The sequence below is a fragment of the Ambystoma mexicanum genome, chromosome 2q, assembly GCF_040938575.1.
Source record: "Ambystoma mexicanum isolate Mex_15411 chromosome 2q, UKY_AmexF1_1, whole genome shotgun sequence".
Classification (NCBI taxonomy): Eukaryota; Metazoa; Chordata; class Amphibia; order Caudata; family Ambystomatidae; genus Ambystoma; species Ambystoma mexicanum.
The window spans coordinates 991,720,773-991,741,477 of record NC_090924.1 but is presented as its reverse complement, the minus strand read 5'-3'; the positions used below and the strand labels follow the sequence as shown (position 1 = coordinate 991,741,477).

At 42.5% G+C, this 20,705-nt stretch overlaps 1 long non-coding RNA gene across 1 annotated transcript in view; it reads left to right on the top strand.

The window, feature by feature from the left end:
- Positions 1–12,440, top strand: part of LOC138569049 (uncharacterized) — a 170,592-nt gene extending 158,152 nt beyond the window's left edge. The window contains exons 2-3 of the long non-coding RNA XR_011303083.1: positions 8,432–8,532; positions 12,120–12,440. This is a non-coding gene — a long non-coding RNA (uncharacterized lncRNA). The remainder of the gene's footprint in view (positions 1–8,431; positions 8,533–12,119) is intronic.
- The last annotated feature ends 8,265 nt before the right edge of the window (positions 12,441–20,705 follow it).

Below are 20,705 nucleotides of genomic sequence, written 5' to 3'. Positions count from 1 at the left end.
CAACAAAGTCTCTTCCTCTTACGCCGTTGGCCGGTCAGTTGAGGAGGATGCCAACCATATTCGATGGGGTACCTTCTGCAGAGATTTAAACTTCAGAGTGTTGGTAAACTCTGTGAGATATCCTTCCCAATACTGCAGCTGAACTATGTGCATCAGTGTTCGTACGAGCAACAGCAAGCAGCATTAACATTCTTCTGAGCTTCACCTCCTCATCCGGGATAAAGTGATGGTAAGAACCAGACTGGTTTTGTAATGAAAAAAGTGCCAATGGCAAGCAATAAAGCACCTTTTCAATGTATTCTTTGAGCAGGCTGTTGAGTCTCTCCACCACATCGCTGTCTTGAGCATGATAAACTGAGCAAAATGCATGTTTAATGCCCAGTAGGGATATTACTTTTTTAAAAAGGTTGTTGAAAACATATGGTCCATTGTCGGACCTCAACACCTTCCAAGCACCCCATTATGGGAACACCTCTCTGAAAAGGATTTTTTCCGTAGATTTACCATCAAGATGGGTGCATGGGGCAGCCCCAATCCAACGGGAGAACATACTACAACGATCAAATAAAATGTGTTACACCTTGCAACCATTGCCACGTTATCAATATGGATATGTCTGAAGAGACCTGAAGGGCGAGATAATGTTGCCTTAATTGTTTTCAAAGTATGTCCTGCTGGGTTTGTAGTGATTGAATTAAAAAAAAGGGTCGACACACCGAAGCATCGAAAACGAAGTATCTAATGCCAAAGCATCGACAGTCTATCTTTAACATGGAAATGTGCCTTTCCATCTAAACCAGTCCATCGAAAATAACAATGGACTGGTTTCAATGGAAATGCACTTTTACATGTAAAAGATAGCATTTCAGTGCATTTTTTGTAACGTTAAAACGTTACAAGGAGCTGTCCAGTGCTAGCCCCAACCCTAACCCTAACCCTAACCCTAACGTAACCCTTAATCTAACCCTAACCCTTACCCTAATGCAATCCTTAATCTAACCCTAGCCCCAACCCTAACCTTAATGTAACCCTTAATCTAACCTTAGCCTCAACCCTAACCATATCCCTAGACCCAACCCTAACCCTAGCCCCAACCTCAAACCTAACCCTAACGTAACCCTTAATCTAGCCCTAACCCTAACCCTAATGTAACCCTTAATCTAACCCTAGCCCCAACCCTAACCCTAACCCAACCCTAACCCTAATCTATGTAAACGTAACATTACATTTCAATGGATCCATTGAATTTTATTCAATGAAATGGCCATTCTATGGAATGGTATTTCGATGGAAAAAATGTGATGGTTTGATGTTAGATGGTTTGGTTGTCGATGCAATGACTGCATACCTCCAGCTGTATATTATTGGCATGTCACACAATTTGTCAAGAACCAATCTGCCTATATCTCTTCAGCAATGCTTTCTTTGGTAAAGTTTGTGAGGTAATGCATTTGTTGAAGAGCAATTGTAAGTAATTATTTTGGCATAACAGGCTTTCCTGAAAAGTTTTGTCTCCATATTAAATCTGTGTGGGAGAAAGAGCATCCCCTTTTGTCCATGAATCCTCCTCCTCCTGGGAGCCTGTCTTTTCAATTGTATTATAAGGGCCATAAACAGAACATTGTATGGATCAGTCACTTGTATGGACCGTGGCATATTGGTAAATGTGGAAACCTGTTCTGTAGCATATGTTAAATACGCTGCTTCTTTTGCTGCTGTTTCTGTTACATCATCACCCTGGGAAATTAAGTCTGTACCGAATACATCAATCAATATGGAAAGTAATTCTGCATGTTGAATCAGTGAGCCAAAAGACTGACAATTTGTAAAAACGTTATGGAAAATGTTGGGATTTGAGAAACTCATATTCTGCCCTATAACTAAGATGGGAGTAGTCTCAACCATCAACCGATAAACAAAACAGTCCTAATGGAGTCTGTCAAATTAGAATGGCCTATGCTAACAACATCCTAATGCCTGCCCTATCTCTTGTACAAAAGTGTAAAAAGGAGAAAATGTATTCAAAAGGAAAAGTCAGTATTCAAATGATAATGTAGCAGAACCACCTCTCCTCCTCACTTTAGGCCTCACCAGGTAAGGTGATCCTTGTAGGCAGTATGACACACTCTGGCTCAGCTTCTAACACAGTTCAAAACCTTGGATCGAGGCACGTCTGGCCTTCCACATTTAAATTTCCTTTCTCTGACTTTCAAAATAATGTTTCAACAACATGTTCACAAAGGTCTCCCTCTGCCGTACTCAGACCTCTCATGATACAGTTCACACAAAGTTGATAGGGGGATCCCTTCCCCAAGCTGAACACACTTCGGGTCTCCCTCAATCAGACTGAGACAATTTTTAGATGTCGAAGTCTTTCGAATGTGCGTGGCTTTCGTTATAGACCACTGCAGGACCACTTCCACTCAATGGCCCTCATTAGGACCCTGGCGCTAAGGGGTTTGCGCCAGCGTTAGCTGCGCCGACCCCTTACCGCCAACTACGAGTTCCCATAGCGCCATGGTCATTTTTCCGCCCGCTTTTTGCGGGCGTAAAAATCCATGGCGCTATGGGACCTCGGTGTTAATTACGCCACCGTAGTGTACGGTGGCGTAATTAACACCTTCCCCACTCCCATTGAGCCCTATGGGGCCGAAATGGGAATGGGGAAGGGTAAATGGGTCAATGGGGACTTACCGCCCCGCCGACCTCGGAATGGGGCGGTAAGTCCGCCATCCGCCATGGCGTAAAGGGACTTTGCGCCATGGCGGAAAAGTCCGCCGATGGCGGAAAAAATCCACCAGGGTCGTAATGAGGGCCAATGTTCACTATTTACTTTCACTCTTGCTGTTTGGTTGCCCTTTAGCTTCAAACAATGCACCTTTCACAGAGACTTTCGAATGGGCTACTTCCTTTCACTGGGCCACTCTGTTACTTAGTATCACTGATCTTGCAGCTGTATTTTACTTTAAAGTTCAACCACAGGTCTGCCTTCCTTCACGTCTCATCCATACGCGTGCAACCTTCACATGTGATTTGATGTTGCTACTTCATTCACTTTAACACACAATGGTCTCTGCAGCCTCTTGGCAACTTGTGTGTGCTTCTTTCTTGTTTAGCATTTTCTGATTTTTGAGTCAAGGTTAGTACTGCTGGCTTGCCCTCGCCTCCCCAACTCTTTCACCCGGGAGGGTCGCTGATGCCCTTGAAACACACTGCAATCTTCACTTGTGGGATCTGGCCTTCTCCACACATCTTTCGTGGTCTATAGGAGGCAACAATCTCCAGTAGGGAAGCCTTATGGTTTTCCGCCCGATTCTCTCAACCCTTAGTCCATTGCTCCGCTCCCGTAGATGTGCCTTTCATCCCTGAAGTTCTGTTAGTTCTCGTGTTCCGCCTTGCTCAGAGTGTGTCTTTGGATGTTGCCTTTTATTCATGTGAGGAGAGCTAATTGGTATCAGGTGTATGCACTTAGGGTTAAGTGCCTGACTTTTTTGCCTGACCCGAATAACGGGACATGTCCAGTACGATGTGAGAGAGTTAGTGAGGTTACTCTCAATCACCCTCTTCCTTGGCCCAGTGTTTGTTTAAAAAGGGGGAGTGGAGATCGGACTTTGGAAAATCCTAAAAAAATAGGATGGGTTAGATGAACAAAAAAGGGGGGATGCCACATCTCACCATCAGCTATCTCACACCCACTCCTCGAAGACCCTCACCTAGGTGATCCTCCCACAATGGTCCACCTCTAGGAACTGGATCCAAAAATGATGGCCGTGTCCTGGCCACCTAGATGACAAGTCCCTGAGGACTAGCGGGTGAGATCGCCTTTGGTTCCTCAAATTTCCCATCCTGATGATTCAAAATGCACTGTTGATTTGACATATGCAGAATCCAAATAAATAGTGACACAGCACCCTTTTGACGTCCCTACAGCTGTTATTAGTGCCACCGCTTCTGTCACCTGCGCAGAGCAATGAGCTGGTAATCTAATCTTGGAAACCATTTCAAACTCACCCTCCTCATTATGTGCCACTGCTTCCCCTGTCTGCCTACACACTGAGTCTGATCGTTTGTCAATGACCTGTCAACTAACAGTTTCTCCTCCCCTTTGAATGGGACCTACTTAATGTGGCTGATGTTCTCCAGCACTTCCTGGTATGTAGCACAGTCGTGCAGATAGTCACCTTCCTTCACTGCATCTGCAATACATGTTGCTGGGTGGACACTGCACTATAGAAACTGTAGTGTTCAATAATATGACCTCATACCCTGATGCACGTTGGGTGGTGAGTGTAGATTTGGACTTTTCTAATATGGCGAACATTGCATGTTCCACATAAACTGTCACTAGGCAGCCTATCATGATGATCAAGGCTTCCTGAATGGCTGCTGCAAGTGCCTGCTCACATGGAAAATGACCCTGCATTACTGAGTATAAAAGACTGCTTTAATAAGCCAAAGGCTTGTCTCCTTGTGATGTCTTTTGTTTAAGTACTGAAGACATAACTTGGACATTACAATGAGGTGTGATGGATCTGATGGTCCCATCAATCCTTTCCCAGCAGTGACCTCTCCCCATGTGGCCAGGTGATGGCAGCTGCTTCCTGATCCTGACCTTGGGGGGCTGCTATATGAGGGAAGATCACATGGGGGGAGACAACACTCAGGGGAGTGACATGACATGATCGGACGTGACATAGTTTCCCCCTTTTTTCTTTTGAGGCTACCTCCTCCACTACCCATGCTTAATGGCATATTGTTATACCTACCCTCACACACGTATGAGGGTTACTGAGAATACTTTTAGATACTCTGCATTCAATTTATCAAGAACTGACTTGCCGGTCAAGACTACTGAAAATATGTTCCCAAGCTCTGCAAGTCATGAAGAACTGGCTTGCCTTCTAATGCTAATCAGAATATCTTCCCAGAATCTGTAAACAAGTCATCAAGAACTGACTTCCCTTGCATTCAATACAAAAGTACTGTAACAAGGAAGCTGAGCCGAGTAATGAAGAGCAATGAAGGCCAAAAGCACAAGCTGTTTTCTATTTGTTACAGCGCATTCTTAATGCTTGGTCATTTAAAGCGCTGAACCAGCTGACAGAGAAACACTGGCTGTAGAAGTCTTGTCCTCTCAGTGTCGACCGAGGGACCACTGGTTTGGTGCGAGGTCCATGGAGCCAACCAGCTCACAGAAGAAGCCAGAGAGAACAGACTGCAGGAGATGGTACGCTGTGAGGATGCCAGAAGAGGAAGGAAGGCTTTTGAGCATTCACAGGTAACAAAAGGCAGCCTCTGCACTGCCTGAACACAGAGAAACTCAGGCGAGAGGGAGCCATGAGGAGTACAAAAGCCACGGAGCAGAGGCAGTGAACTTAGAGAGAGGGACTGGGCTGACGAAGAGCCACTGCAGGCCTTCCGCGGAGGAACCAACACACACCACAAAGAGCTGGTGAGTCCACCCAAGAGAAGTGGGGACACCGGGTCATTTCGGCCATGTTACCAAAGGCAAATATTCAGATTCAGGGCCTGATTCACAGAAGCGTTTTATATTGGCACAATTGCATTGAAAAACGCTCTGTGAATCACGCCCTCAATATTTCTTAAAGAGAGATAACAGAACAAATATAAGAGACTGTCAAGTTTGCAAGTGTGCACAGTGTACCTGTGAGAAACGCCCTGGCAGGAGAGTATGCCAGGCAGACTCAAGTTGCAAGTGTGTTCATATAAGAAAGTACTGGCAAGAGAACACACCAGGCAAGGTCAAGTTGGACAATGTATAAGTACATCACATGAGGCAGTCCTGAGAAGGATACATTAGGAATAGCCAAAGATTGTGCTGATGTACATATAAGAGGAGAAGAACCCTGGAAGGAGGGTACACCAGGTATCCTACCAAGATTCAGACTATCCGCCAACTTGTTTTGCAGACCAGTTGTGTTGTTGATCAAAATAAACTCAATGATCTGATATACTTAAAAGTATAAAGCAGAGTGAAGAGAAATCCAAGGGGCCAAATACATTTCCCTTTTCACCTTATAGTTGATTTGTAGAAAGTGAGGGCCAGAAGAGTACTTTGGGCACAGGATATCTTGACATCAGACAGACCCTTAGATTTGGTTTAGGTAGGGCAACACATTTTAGAGTAGGCACACTGAGGCATTTTCCAACCCCTTTTCTGTTTCAATAAAGGTTTATGGCCAAAACCACGAGTCCCCTGTGTCCATGTCTCATTCCGGCTCCTCAAGGAGGAAACAGGAAACAGGCTTCTTGTAATTTGGGGTAGCTAATACCGGTGTTGCTTAGTGCTAATTTCAATTCCTTGAATGACATGTACATTTCATCTGTCCATTTTATGGAGCCTTTCACTTTACACACTTTTTTGAGTACTTGTAAAAGGAGCTTGGTGTAACTGGAAAAATCTAAAATCCAGGGCCAGCAATAATTGCACAAACCCAAAAACTGTTGAAACTGTTTCAATGTCTCTGGTTGTGGTGTGTTCTGGCTGCTGCCCTCTCTGCAGGTAATCCTCTCCCTTCAGATAATATAATCTGTCACAGATATACCACTTCTTTCTGACAATACTGTAACTTTGCCTTATATACTTTGTACCCTTTTTTAGCTACATGTGTTAATAGTGGAAGAAAACAAATGCAGTCAAGCAGAGAGAGAGTGGAGTGAAGAGGCATGTGTAGTTCATGGGACAGACTTGTATATAGCCCACAGCGATCCAAATGCGGATTAGCCTGACTCCCTTCATTTTAATATAGTTGTCAGCTCCTTCACCTCATACAGAGGCCCCAGTGCAACTGGGTCCCTGGCTTGAGCCAAGGCTATATCTCCCACAGAGAATTGAATCTTCCATCGGGCTTGACACTAGTTCCCATACACAACATTGTGCCTTAAACAATGTACATTGCAGTGGGTTTATTCCATGAACGGCTTCAGAAAACAGATTTATGCCTACATTTGTCCTAGAACCAGATGTACTGCAGCAATAATTTTACAGCTGGAAACTGAGTGGGGGGATTCAACTCAAGCAATCATTGGCAGTGCCAACACTTTGGGATTGTGTCTAAGCATGAAATAATACCCCATTTTGACAGTGCCTGGCAAATGTCTAACTTGCCATTAATGTTACCAGCTACAAAAGGGTGGGAGTACCTCGACACATAACAGCAGTGCCTGGCAAAGGGTCATCTATTGCCTATGCACATTTAGCAAAGCCAATGATCATTTTAACAGGACTTGAAGAAAAAGCACACTGCTTGTAAATCAAGTTGCTTAAGGTGCACCAAGTTAAAGATGTTTTTACTGCATCACATGTACAGTTCTAATAAAACCATTAACTCTCAGATAACCTGTTTGAGATAACCATGTCATGCACTTTGAGCACAGCGTTTGATGTTACTTCTTGATAAAGCTAGTTCACAGAGACACCAGGAGGATGTGTTTGGCGGGCAGAATGGCAGGAAGTGGGTGGGAATGGATGTAGGCATTAGCATGGCCAAGTGCAGTGAATGGGTGGGTAAATAAATAAGCACCTACCAGCTTTGTGTCCCTACGCTTATCCCACCTCTCACCTAGCTGTATTAAAATGCATTAGTTTTGGATTATAGATGTTCCTTTAGTGCCACCTAAAAGCGAACAATAAAATGGAGGCACATTTACATTGCTTATGCTGCTGTACACATTGGATCTTTGCAAAGCAAATTAGCCAGTTGTGTAAATGTAGAGGGCCTTTTTTTATAAAGTCCCACAGAACAAAAAGGTTATCCTTTACATTTGCAAAGCGAGGCTTATTGGCTTTAGCAATGCTTGCTCTATATATATATGGGGCACTGAAGTGAATTCCCAATTCTACCCTGCTGGCCTGATTGCCAAGCTCTCCATTTGCCCTGCAGACTTATTGTGGATGTAATCATTTTATTTCTGACCAACACCAATCGTACAAGCGCCATCTGCATGCCCAGCCAGACCCGCTTGGATTAAACACTTTAATTCTGACAAGAATTTTCAAAGGTTGCTTCAACAGGCATTATTAGCTCACAGCCATCCCACTCCAGCAGTCCCTCATCCTGTGTATAATAGCTCCACAGTAAAAACCTCCACCACATAAAAATGTTTTTAGCTTATGTTTTTAGTCTGTATTGTGTCTAATTTGTTGGTATGAAAGCAGTGTGTTATTAATCTCAGGAGGATAGCTCAGGGGCAACACGCTCACTTTGGAAGCAAGACTACACAGTGTAACACAGGTTCGATCCCCAGGTCCACGCTTAGAAACCTCTGGGTATAAAGCGCATTATAAATAAACAATTACAAAATTAATGCTTTGCGCTGCTTGCAAAGTATTTTCACAAAATTATTGTGTGAAACAATAGTGTGTACAGCAGTCTATTTACAGTAGTTTTTCCTTTATGTCTCTGTACAGCCTTCAAGGTGCAGAAACAGGAACCAAGGACACTTACTGTGTTGAACAGGAGGATTGTGACTGAGTACGTGACCAACGCCTTGCAGAAAGTATATTTCAAGGTAAATCTAATCGGCAAAAATGTAAAGAGGAAGGTGGTTCACATTGTCTAATATGGGGCTAATTTCCCTCTCCTTGCACTCCTCCTTTCACTACTTCCTCCCACGTCTCTTGCTTCTCGTGCACTACTCTTTTACACTGCTCTTCTCACTTACCTTGTCTCTTTCCATCTCAGTCCTTTTTTCACCTTCTCTCTGTGTATTCATCTTTTTCTCTACTCTGTGAGTTGTCAAGCACACTGTATAGGAGAATTGTGACCATAATATTGCAGAATGCGTTGTTTAAGCTGTGGTTTCCATAGTGGTGTTGTCGTGTCCAATTTCCTCCATTTCCACTTCATTCTCTGGTCACCATTTTAGTACTGAAACATTAACCTATTTCATTAGTATAGCTGAAAATAGTTTAAAGGACTAAAAACCAAGGTATGTTTTATTATTTATATTGTGTACATGGTCAGACAATGGGCCTCATTACGACCCTGGCGGTAAGGGCACGGCTGCCACTGGTAATGATTTTTTACTGGAGCCCAGAAAATGGCAATAACCGGGTCATGCCAACCTTGGCGGACCCGGTAATTGCCCTTTTCTGGGCTCCGGTAAAAATTAATCACCATTCCCATTGAGCCCGCTAGGGCTCAATGGGAATGGGGAGGATGCTAACAATGGGCCCGTTAATGACGTGCCCATTGTTAGCATCCTGGTCTGCTAGCGGGTCCTGCTAAGGACGCCTGGTCTGGCCAGGCATCCTGAGCGGGACCCGCAGCAGACCTCGTAATGAGGTGGCCCGGAAACAACGGTGCTGGTCCCTTACCGGCACCATTCATTCCACGGCCGCCAGGGTCCCGATGAGGCCCAATGTCTTTGAATAATCTCTCTAAATGAAAAAGTGATATCTGACATTATTATTTCTATACAAATATGGGGTGGTATTATTAAAGTGGTAGTAAACCTCCTATTGCTTCTGAGAAGTGAAGTAAAATATGACAGTCTTCCCTTTCCACTCTTTCAGTTCTGTGCCGTGTTTCCAGATGTATTTCTGTTATGTCCTTACCTCAAGTCCAGCGCACCCCTTCATCACTGGATTGGTTAACATGTCAATCGGAACTTGGAAAACATTTTGCTCATGCACTGGCTTAACGGGGGCCCCGCAGACACTCTGAGTGCAATGCCTTTGGCAACTGGATTGCAGTGGTCAATATATATACAAATATATATATATTGACCACTCAGTCACAGTAAAATGAAACACCAGGAATTAGAGCCACACTTTTTCCTTTCAAACTTTAGCACAGGTAAAACAACAGTTGTGTGCTTATTTTTGTATTGCACATTTAATATTGCTTGTAATTAATACTGCACTCTTTATTTTGAATGTTGGCAACTTGTTATGTATAATATACATGAATAATTACACATATGTCTCCTTACTTAGGCCAACAAAGATACAGAATAAAGGAGATCACTTGCAAGGGACACTGCAAGCACTATTTAAATTAACTACTATCATTTACAAATTCATAAAGTAAGACAATTAGTAAACCAAGGAAGTATTTAAGTGGTGCTCAGAAGCAACGTATAGATAGTGATGACACTCGTAAGATTAGAAAGCCAAAAATTGAATCTATATTTAAGTCTACAAGCAGTGCATTGTCTTGTGCATAGCAAGAACCAGAGATGGCTCTGTCAGCAGAACATGCATCCTGCTGTGGTCTAAACTTAGCTGCTTTACCTCCAGTACTTACTGCTAATTTGCATACCAATTTGTAAGTGCCAGTAGAACAACCAACCTGCTCTGGTCAAATGTTAGCTGCTTTGCCTCCAGTAACCACTGCTAATTTGCCTACAGTTGACTTGCCAGTGGAACAACCAACCTGCTCTGGTCAAATATAGCTGCTTTGCCGCTAGTAAATACTGCTATATTGCTTACAGTTGAAGTGTCAACAGAGCAACCATCCTGCGCTGGCCAAGATTTGACTGCTTCTATAAACATGGCTATGTCCGTGATGTCCATGGATCCATTAAATGTTGATGAACATGCAGGCACTGAGACAGTGACTGTAATGGAATCTGACTGTGATGTTGAAATAATTTCCTATACTCTCCCAGATGTATTCCCTACAGATAGAGCAAACATTCCCGACAGCTTTGACCATAATAGCGCTTTAAAGAAATTCATTCTTAAAAATGGTCCCTGCAAACCAACAGAAGAGGTGTTTTTCACATTAATACTATTACACATTAACAAAGGTAGGGAAAAAGGTACCCCAAAATTGGCTATGCTACTCAATTAAATTGGATTGCGCATATTGTGAGCCTTGCTGGCTGTTTGGTGACAGAAGACTTTCTTCCCAACAACAATCATGGGCTGTCGAAATAAAAGACTGGTGTGGTATTTCTAGGAAAATAATTAAAGAGCATGAAATTACACAATCCAATTTAGGGGCTTGTGTTGTTTATGACATGTGGAAAAATTAAAACATAGTTGACACAAAATTGCAATCTGAAGAGCTTAAAGTGTGCTTGACTACAACATGAAAGTGCTTAACAAACAACACTATAATGATAGTCACAGTGCTTGACTAACGGTACAAAAGGGGTTTTTTGCCCATATACTCGCAACTTTCATTTACCAGCAAATCAGTCATCAATATGTAGTCCTGTGTGACAGCAAAGCAATAGTTGGTGTAGTCGAGTTTGTCAGCCAGTTAAGCAGTGAACAGTCAGATATGCGAGCCAAGCATCCAAAGGTCATCAGTCCAGGTTTGCCAGCCAAGAAGTCATCAGCCCAGTGTACCAGCCAATAGCCAAGCAGCCAGTCTGTCGTGCAGTGTGCCAGCCAATTAGTCATACTTGTATCCAGCCAGTCAGTCAAAAGTCAGGTTTGCCAGCCAGACAGCCATGGGTCTGTAGTACAGTGTGACAGCAACGCAGTAATTGGTGTGGTTCAGTTTGTCTGCCACTCGAGCAGTCAACAATCAGGTTTTCCAGCTAAGCAGTCAACAGTCAAGTTTGCCAGCCAAGCAGCCATGAGTGTGTATTACAGTGTGACAGCAAAGCAGTAATTGGTGTAGTCCAGTTTGTCTGCCAGACAAGCAATCAACAGTCAAGTTTGCCAGCCAACCACTCAACAGTCAAGTTTGCCAACCAAGCAGTCATGAGTCTGTAGTCCAGTTTGCCAGCCAAGCAGTCACCAGGCTCTAGTTCAGTGTGCCAGCTAAGCATTCATCAGTGACAGTCAAGTTTACCAACCAAGCAGTCAGTCTGCAGTCCAGTGTGGTAACCAAGCGTTTCATAGATATGAGGTATTGATTAGTTGTAATGTTACCTTTTTCTCCCAAAAATTATTTTACAACTGATGTTGAAATTACTTGAATTAGCAGTTTTGTTTTTAGCAAACGTTCACTTAGCATTTTTAACAATGAAGTAGTGCATCTTATTATTTGTTAGGAAAAATATCAAAAGACAGTTCATATACAGATGCATGATTACTTTCAAATTATAGGGCAGTTTGCTAGATGGTTGAATGTATGAGGTGTATGTTGCTGGTAAGACACATTTATTTCATTCTTGTTTCTTTCCTTAAAATATAGTTCTGGACTCCAGGTACAAGGATCTGTCACTGTGACACCTAATTGAAAGAACTTTATTCACTAAATCGATGCGCTGTTACACTGTCTAGCCTGACGAGACCAGCCTGACGAGACCTTTTTTTTATTTCTTTACCCTGCTCAATTGCCTTTTTTGTTTCCCATTGATTTTTATGCACTGTCGATTGGCATGCACAGATGCCTTTTCTTTGTATTTATATGTGAATATACATATGTCATTAAGATTGTTTTATTTTTGGAAACCTGCAATTCCAAATTTCCAATACCTGATTTGGGATAATGACTATGGGGGTCATTCCGACCCTGGCGGTAAGTGGTTAATGGCACCAGTAAGGATGCCGGTGCCATTAATCCCCTACCGCCACATTCCGAGGTCCCTTAGCAGGTCCCACCAGGAACGGCTGGTCTAACCAGCTGCGCTTAGCGGGACCCGTTAAGGGACAATGGAGCTAATAATGGGCCCGCTATTTGCGGGCCCGTTATTAACTCCTTCCCCATTCCCATTGAGCCCTATGGGGGCTCAAATGGGAATGGGGACTGGTTTACGAAATGGGGACTTACCGGATCCGCATAGGTCGTAATGTCCCGGTAAGTCCCCATTCCGTCTACCCGGACCCGGGTTTGGAGGCAGCCATGGCGCCAATAGCACCATGGCTGCCTCCAAACTCGGAATGACCCTATATATTGTGTTACCGATAAGCAGAAGCATTTATTTTATGATATTTGACTTCAATCACTATATTCTGATTTGGAGCTTGTTATCTTTATCACTTCTTTATGTATATTTACTTGGTTTGTATGTTCTAGGATAAAATAAGTATTGCATTATATTCTGACTGTGCTATGTATTAGATACAATACATTGTACATTAATTGGTAGCAATGTTTTTACGAAATAAAAGTGACAACGTTTTACTTGAGTTCAGATTCTCGTCAAGGTATGAGTGGGACGACAGCTATGACTGGAGCATACAAATAAGAGTGGAGCAAATGTGTATGGGCGGGGGGTATGGTGGTGGGCATAGTCTAAATTGGTGGGCGTGCATACCTAGGTTGGGGTGGAGCTTAGGGTGCCCCATTTGGAGGTCTCGTGGGGGGACCCCACATTTTGCCTTAAACCACCTGTTTGTACTGGCGCATAATTCATACATTTGCTGTAATCTGATAGATCGCACAGAATTCCAAAGGTGCTAATTTACAACTCCGCTCGCGCCCACAATAGTACGGGATCACGGAAGAGAATCTTTAGAGCCGGTGCTCTTAAAGTGGCAGAAACCACCAATTCAGTGGCTTGCATTCAAAGTTTCTAAAGTGGTGACTTTCATGCTATACCTGCTACTGCTGCTCCACCTACCTTGTGACATTGCCCCACTTTCCAGGTAAGCTGTGACAAAAGTGAAATGAAAAATGTGCCTCTTCTATGGTGGGATTATGTGTGACCACCAACAGTCATTGGAGATGCTGCTGTTGATCGATGAAAAGAAAAAGTCTGAAACTCTTCTTGGTACCGCAGTACTTTTAGGAGCTACCACATTTAAAGGGGGGGCCTGGACATGAGTAGAATATGCTTGCCTGGATTGGTTTCAGGATCTAGGGGCAGCGAACCATGATGGATTCAATTACTTCTGTTCATCACTCTTCTCAGCAGCCTATGTCGCACACATTTTGACAGGTAAGCGTACATGTGTGTCCGAGATCTCTGGGTCTGGACTGGAGTCTCAAGCTACTCCTCGCTGACGATGCATAAAGAGGAAAAACCATGTCTTTGATTGCTTCTGGTCTTGTGCATAATGGCTGTGGCCAAGCAGTTCATTCACGAGTGGGGGCACACCTGACTTGCATATTCTCACATTCTTTAATGGAACTATGGGCGGAATGAAAAATTATGTTTTGAAGTGTTTCCTAGAACAATGGACATAGTTATGATTCATTCAAAAACTTCCTTTCATAATATTTCAATGTTTCTGTTTGATAAACTTACCTTCTTCAATTGCAAAAGCCTCTGTCTAGATTCTTCGCAGAGAGAGACCAGGTAGGCGACCTGCATAGCAGAAGGAGTATGACAAAGGTGCGGAGTGCGGTGTCCATGCACACTGCTAGTCAAATCTGCCCCATGGCTCTTAAGTGTGGAATCTGTTGCATATCATATGACATACACATGTTACAATGTTCTTGACTCCCACTATTGTTGCTAAAGCACCACATATGAGCCAAAACTATGTAGCCTATCTAAGTGGCAATACTATTCCACACACAAATCATAATAAGTGGTGCAGCTCAATTGTATACCACAATGTAGCCTAACTAAATGATGTTACCATGTCACATATAAGCCAAAACTAATGCTGGCTCAAAACCACCAATTATAAGCAAACACTAATGGTGTGGCTGAGGCAACATCTTAGCTAAAACGAATGGTGTAGGTAATGTACCACCCATTAAACTAATATAAAAGTGGTGGTTACCCCTCCTATGATCAGGAATTAATTGTGGTGCAAAAAGGCCACTGTGAGCCAAACCCAATAGAGGCATTAAAGTACCACCTAATCTAAATCAAACAGCGACTAACACTTGTGTACTTCTTGCTATACAATTCCAGCTCTCCATAGTCCCTCTATACCAGTATTTTGACCTCTTTATGTGGCATTGAAGCACCACCTATGAGTCAAAACTAAACATGCGATATACGTTTCTGGAGACGAGATAGGCCTTTTCAAACACTTCAGTAGAAAATAATATGATATTGACTATGTAAAATCATGAACAAGATCTAGAAGTTATATGCCCTTTAACATTTAAAACTCAACATTTAACAGTCACAGAATTTAACCTCACTTGTATCATATGATTTCACATCTCATTTTTATCAACATAAGTTTTTTTTATTTTAAATGACCTCTCCAATTGTAGTTTGACACTATCTGAAGAAAAAATATTGACAGTAAAATTGCAATGTGCAAATAAAGCTATGCAAACCTTTCACACCGAACTGCGATTTCTTTTGTATTTATGTTCCTTGGTTTTTCATAAGTATATGAAGCCAATTATAAACTTCTATTTATACCTCAAAGTTCACTTGTTATAGCTTTAATCAGTAGGTCCGTGATTGGAGGTTATGCATGTACTTGAACTGTTTCCCTTACATGAAAAACATTGTCTTAATTAGCAACGGTTCATAGCGATGCAATCAACAGCTTTGCTGGTTAAGATGGTTACCATAGACACAGTAATCAGCCTTTGGGTCTTCTGCCCTTGACTTAAATTGACTTTAATAAAATTAGTCTCTCAAGGTATATAAATATATATTCAGTGAAAAAACCTTAGTTAAAGAGAAGTTAAAGTGAACATTTGATGCAACAAAACCCTTGAAATTTGGCAGAAAACTAAGGCAAAGCCACCTTAACTAGTTGCCCCCTGTTGTGCAGCATATGACCACAATGACATCACTGTTGACATTATTAATTACATCATATATAACATCACTGATTAGATTTGGGACCCACTAACCATGGCCTTTGACCATGGCTACTATCCACATCCTTTGGCCTTGGCCAATACCTTTGGGGCCCAATAGCCATGGCCTTCAGCCTTTGCCACTGTACATATTGCACCAATAGGTTTCTTTGGGGCACACTAGCCATGGCAACTAATTACATCACACATTACATCACTGATGTCATCACTGATAAACTCACTAATGGCATCACTGATATCACTGCTTTGATTAAATACATTTTGAAATATGGCAACTATGTTTTGTTACACAGCGTATATGTACATATTTCATACTTACACAGTACATTGGGCCGCATTATGTGTTAGACAAGGAGGTAAAAATGCAGCTGTAATAACGCTACCTCCGCATTACAGCACCACTAAACTATGAGTTTGGGGGGAAGTTGGAGGATTCAACTCCAGCTATGAGCTGAATTTAAATCCACTGACTTTCCACACATTTAAGGAAAATTAGTACAGCGGAATTACCCCCATGGCAATTCTGCTGAAAATGTCCCACTGCCCCAAAAAATGGGGACTTACACCACCACCTCCACTTGTAGTCTGGCAATACCGCCGGACCAAGTGGCAGTTACAGTAATTCAGTTGGTCAGTATTCTGGTGGCTATCCACCAGAATATTGCCCATCTCGCAATGAGGCCCAACATTGTATTCTGTCCTTGTTTCTTTCAATGAAGTGTACAGTGCACAATTCTAAGTGCATGTAGCAATTATTATCTCTATCTATCTATAGGATATTAGTGTAGTGCAACTGTCACTAGTGGCATCATTGAGCTAAGAAGGAAAATACAAGAGGAAAGACGCAGGAGGGAAAAAACGGAAATCAGAAGAACAAATACGTTTTAAGCTTAGTTATGAAAAAAGGGATCGAATTCCAAAAGCTTATAGCCAGCAATAGAGAAAGCCCAGCCTCCAGAGCGGGCCGACTGGTAGCAAGAAACTTCAAAGAGCAGCAGGTTGGAGAAACGCAGTACTCGAGAAGGGTAATGCAAACTTATATTTTCTGAAAGGGAGAGACATGCTTGCTTATAAAAATCCTGGTGTATAAGACACAATGGACCTGGTAAATCTGTGGGAGACCACTAAGCAATAATACTGTTACCGGCACCTGGTCTGCCGGAATCACTGCTAGATTACAGGTCCCGGCAAGGGTAGGTTAATGCCCATTCCATGGAGTTGCATAGGAATCCACGGGGGGATCGTTATCGGCACTGGTAATAACGGTGCTAGTAATACAAGATGTTTTTTGCTGGTAGGGTGCCTGACATACTTCCAGCTCTTGGCTGGAGGTTAATCAGGCCACCCCACCAGCAAACTTGCAGTTTACCAGTCCAGAAACATACCAGTAAATGTTATTACCGGCATGTTATTTTCAGCCCGGTAAACCTATAATGAACCCCAATACTTTAAACTGGACCCTAACTGCAAAAGAGAACCAGTGAAGTTTCCTCCAAGTTGGAGGAATAGGAAAACCATAGGGGATACCTGTGGCCAGTCGAAATGCACCTTCTGTAGGATTTAAAGACTATTAAGGTGAATAGACGGTTGAGCATGTAAAGTAGCATTACAATAATCCACACTGCCATTTAGAGTGGCTGCTATGACAATTGCATGATAACCTTTGGGGATGTAACAAAGCACCTTCTTAAGTTGTTTCAACTTGACAAAGCCAGTACTACAGATAGCACTAACCTGAGCCTCAGGTGAAAGAGACAATGGGCCTCATAAAAATGGCCTGGCTACCCCCATACCGTTTACCAGATACGGGTCCCGCAAAAGGGGACTTACCGGGCCATTCCGACCTTGGCGGCCAGTAAATGCCTTTCGCGGGACCCAGACCTGGTATATCCCCATTCCCATTGAGCCCCTATAGGGCTCAATGGGAATGGGGAGGATGCTAACAGCAGGCCCGTTGTTAGCATCCTGGACTGCTAGCGGGTCCCCCTAAGGACACCTGGTCTGACCAGGCATTCTTTAGCGTGACCCGCAGCAGTCCTCGTAATAGGGCGCCAGTAATAAATGGTGCCGGTCCCTTACCGGCACCGTTCATTACGTGGCCGCCAGGGTACTAATGATGCCCAATGTTAATTTCGATACCAAGATTTTTTACAACTTTTGATGGAATAGGGACAGTGCCTAGGGAAGATGGCCAAAAATCAGAAGTCCAAAGTGGCTCAGCAGGAGAGGATGGATCCACTACTCATAGATCTGTTTTATCACCATTTAATTTAAGCCAGTTTATACTCATCCACTTACCAATGGCCTTGAGGCAGGTCTGAAGACGAGCGGCCGTGCCAGCATGCTCAAGATCCAGCCTAAAACAAAGCTGGGTGTCATCAGCATAGATGTAAAAACAGAAGCCATGGGAGCGGAGGAGCTTATCAAAAGGTTGGATGTAAATGTTAAAAAGCAGAGGTGACAGTGAGGACCCTTGAGGCCCTGCCCAGGTAAAGGAAACTGGGGAGGATCTAAACAGAGAGAGAGAAACCAATTGAGTATGAGCAGAGAGGAAAGCTGCAAATCAGTCCAACACTGTACAAGCAATGCCCGACTCACAGAACCTGATCATAAATGTGACATGGTTAATAGTATTAAACGTGGCAGAAAGATCTAGCAAAATGAAACCAGCCAAACCTCCCTTATCCCTTGTAATGGTCAAGTCGTCAATCTATATATACACAAAGTAAAAATGTGTTTGTTTGTGGCGGGGTTTGTGGTGAAGCATTGTTCCTTATACATTTCCACATTGTTACACCAATCTGCACTACATTATGCAACATTAGTTGCCTGTTAGGGCCCTCTGGAAATTACTGTCTACATTAAATTTGATACCCCACCCCTTTCCCCACATTTCAGCAAAAGTCACATTTATTTGTGGTTTTGTGGAAAAGCGATGTTCCTTACAAAATGGGTTTGTGGGTTTGTGGCTTGGCGAAGTATTGTTCCTTTTACAATTCCACTCCGTTTCACCAATCTGCACCAAATGTTGCATAGTAACCTGTTAGGGCCCTCTGGACCTTATTGACTACATGAGATTTGAACGTTGCACCCCATTCCCTGGATTTCAGCACAAGTCAACATTTGTTTGTGGCTTGGCGAAGCATTGTTCCTTATACAATTTCACACCATTTCTCCAATATGCACCACATTTGGCGTTACCTGTTAGGACCCTCCAGACATTATTGGCTACACGACGTTTGGAAACCTCACCCTGTTCCCAGAATTTCAGCACAAGTCAAAATGTGTTTGTGGGTTTGTGAAAATATCACATTGTTTCACCAACCTGCACCAAATGTTGCATAGTTACCTGTTAGGACCTTCCGGACATTACTATCTACATGACATTTGGACACCCCACACCTTTCCCCAGATTTCAGCACCTTCACACATGAGACGGTTGCCTCAAATCAGCAAAACATCAATGTGGTCGTAGAAGGACCGGTCCTGACATGAGGAACAAAACTTGAAGTCCAGGCCCTAGGATGCACTGTTTCCAACAAATTTGCAATGCACTGCAACGGACTGCACCACGCCAGGGTTAGGCAACAGATGAGGAGGGAGCACAGAAGGTCCCAGTATGCAGCAGCACACTAAGTCTTGCCCCCCTCCCGTCTGCTCCGGGATATGTCAGTCAGCCACATGTGCCCATACTCAGTGCAGTTTACTAGAGGGTGCAAAGCACATCAAGCGATAAGCAAATCGGAATAGTGACCTACAGGATCAGTGTTTTCTTGTCTGTTGAAAGAACCCGTTCGGAAAATGGGTACGTCTGCTAGTTTTCATTAAAGAATAATATATGCATTACATACTTTGGAAGGTAATTTGTTATATTGGAATACAAATTCATACATTTTTTTCAAAAGAAATGACTAAACATATTATTACTACAATTGCCATGTCTATAATTAAATATCTGCTGTCTAATCTATTCTTTTCTATAAATGGAATGAGTAGTATAAGTAACTCATTTTTTTTGTATATTAACCAAACTTTGAATTCTTATATTCTAAACTATTACAATGCACACAGGACCATACTTTCCATTAGATATGATTATTTGTTAATTAAGTTTGTCATTTAGAGAAGAATGTGCTCATGTAATGTTATTTGTAAATGTAAATGTGTATATGTACTATTTTCATGACACTTACTCTTAACCATGTATCTACTTCTATCCGTTCGTATTGCTGTACTACTACATATACTTATTATATTATGTTTGAAATACCTGAAATAGATCAGCCTGAATCAGATACTTTTCCTGCGATTAAGTATTGTAATTGCTTACTAATACATTAAACTCAAACCATTTGTATAACGTTATATAAATGTTATAGGTACATAAGCACTACCAATGAATGCTCAACACACAATCATATGGTACTTCTGTATCAGTGTATTTTTCCCATGTTATGTTGTTATTGTTGCGAAGTGTAATATAATAACATTTATATCAAAGAGGTGAAGAAATATTTTCCAACTTATATAAACAATAATCTCATATATTATGTAATTATTGATCTCATCAGTGATGTCTTGTTGATTTCATTAATAACACCATCAGTGATGTCCTCAGTGATGTCATGTGGATGTAATTATTGATGTCATCAGTGATGTCATCTGTGATGGCATCACTATGGTCATATGGTGCGGAATGGTGGCACAGAGCACTCGCTTCAAATGTGAGTGCTCAGTTTTAGGGTCTTTTTTTGTGTTAAATCTGGTCACCTTAACTCTCTACAATAATGTTTTTTTCTTTGAATTTCAAGAGTTTTGATATACTAAAGTTTCCTTGGGGACCAATAGCAATGGTCTACGGCCGTAGCCACTGTACGTGTTGCACCAATAGTTTTCTTTTGGACCCACTAGCGATAGCCTTCAGCCATGGCCAGTTGTAGTAAGCACCACATTGACCACAGACCATGTCCTTGTAAGCACTGGTAACCAGGTTACAGAATGAAACACTATCTCGGTCAGTTACTGAAAGGTACACAAACTGCTCAAAGGGTTCACAGTCCACAACTTGATAATGAAAACCGGAACAAACATGTA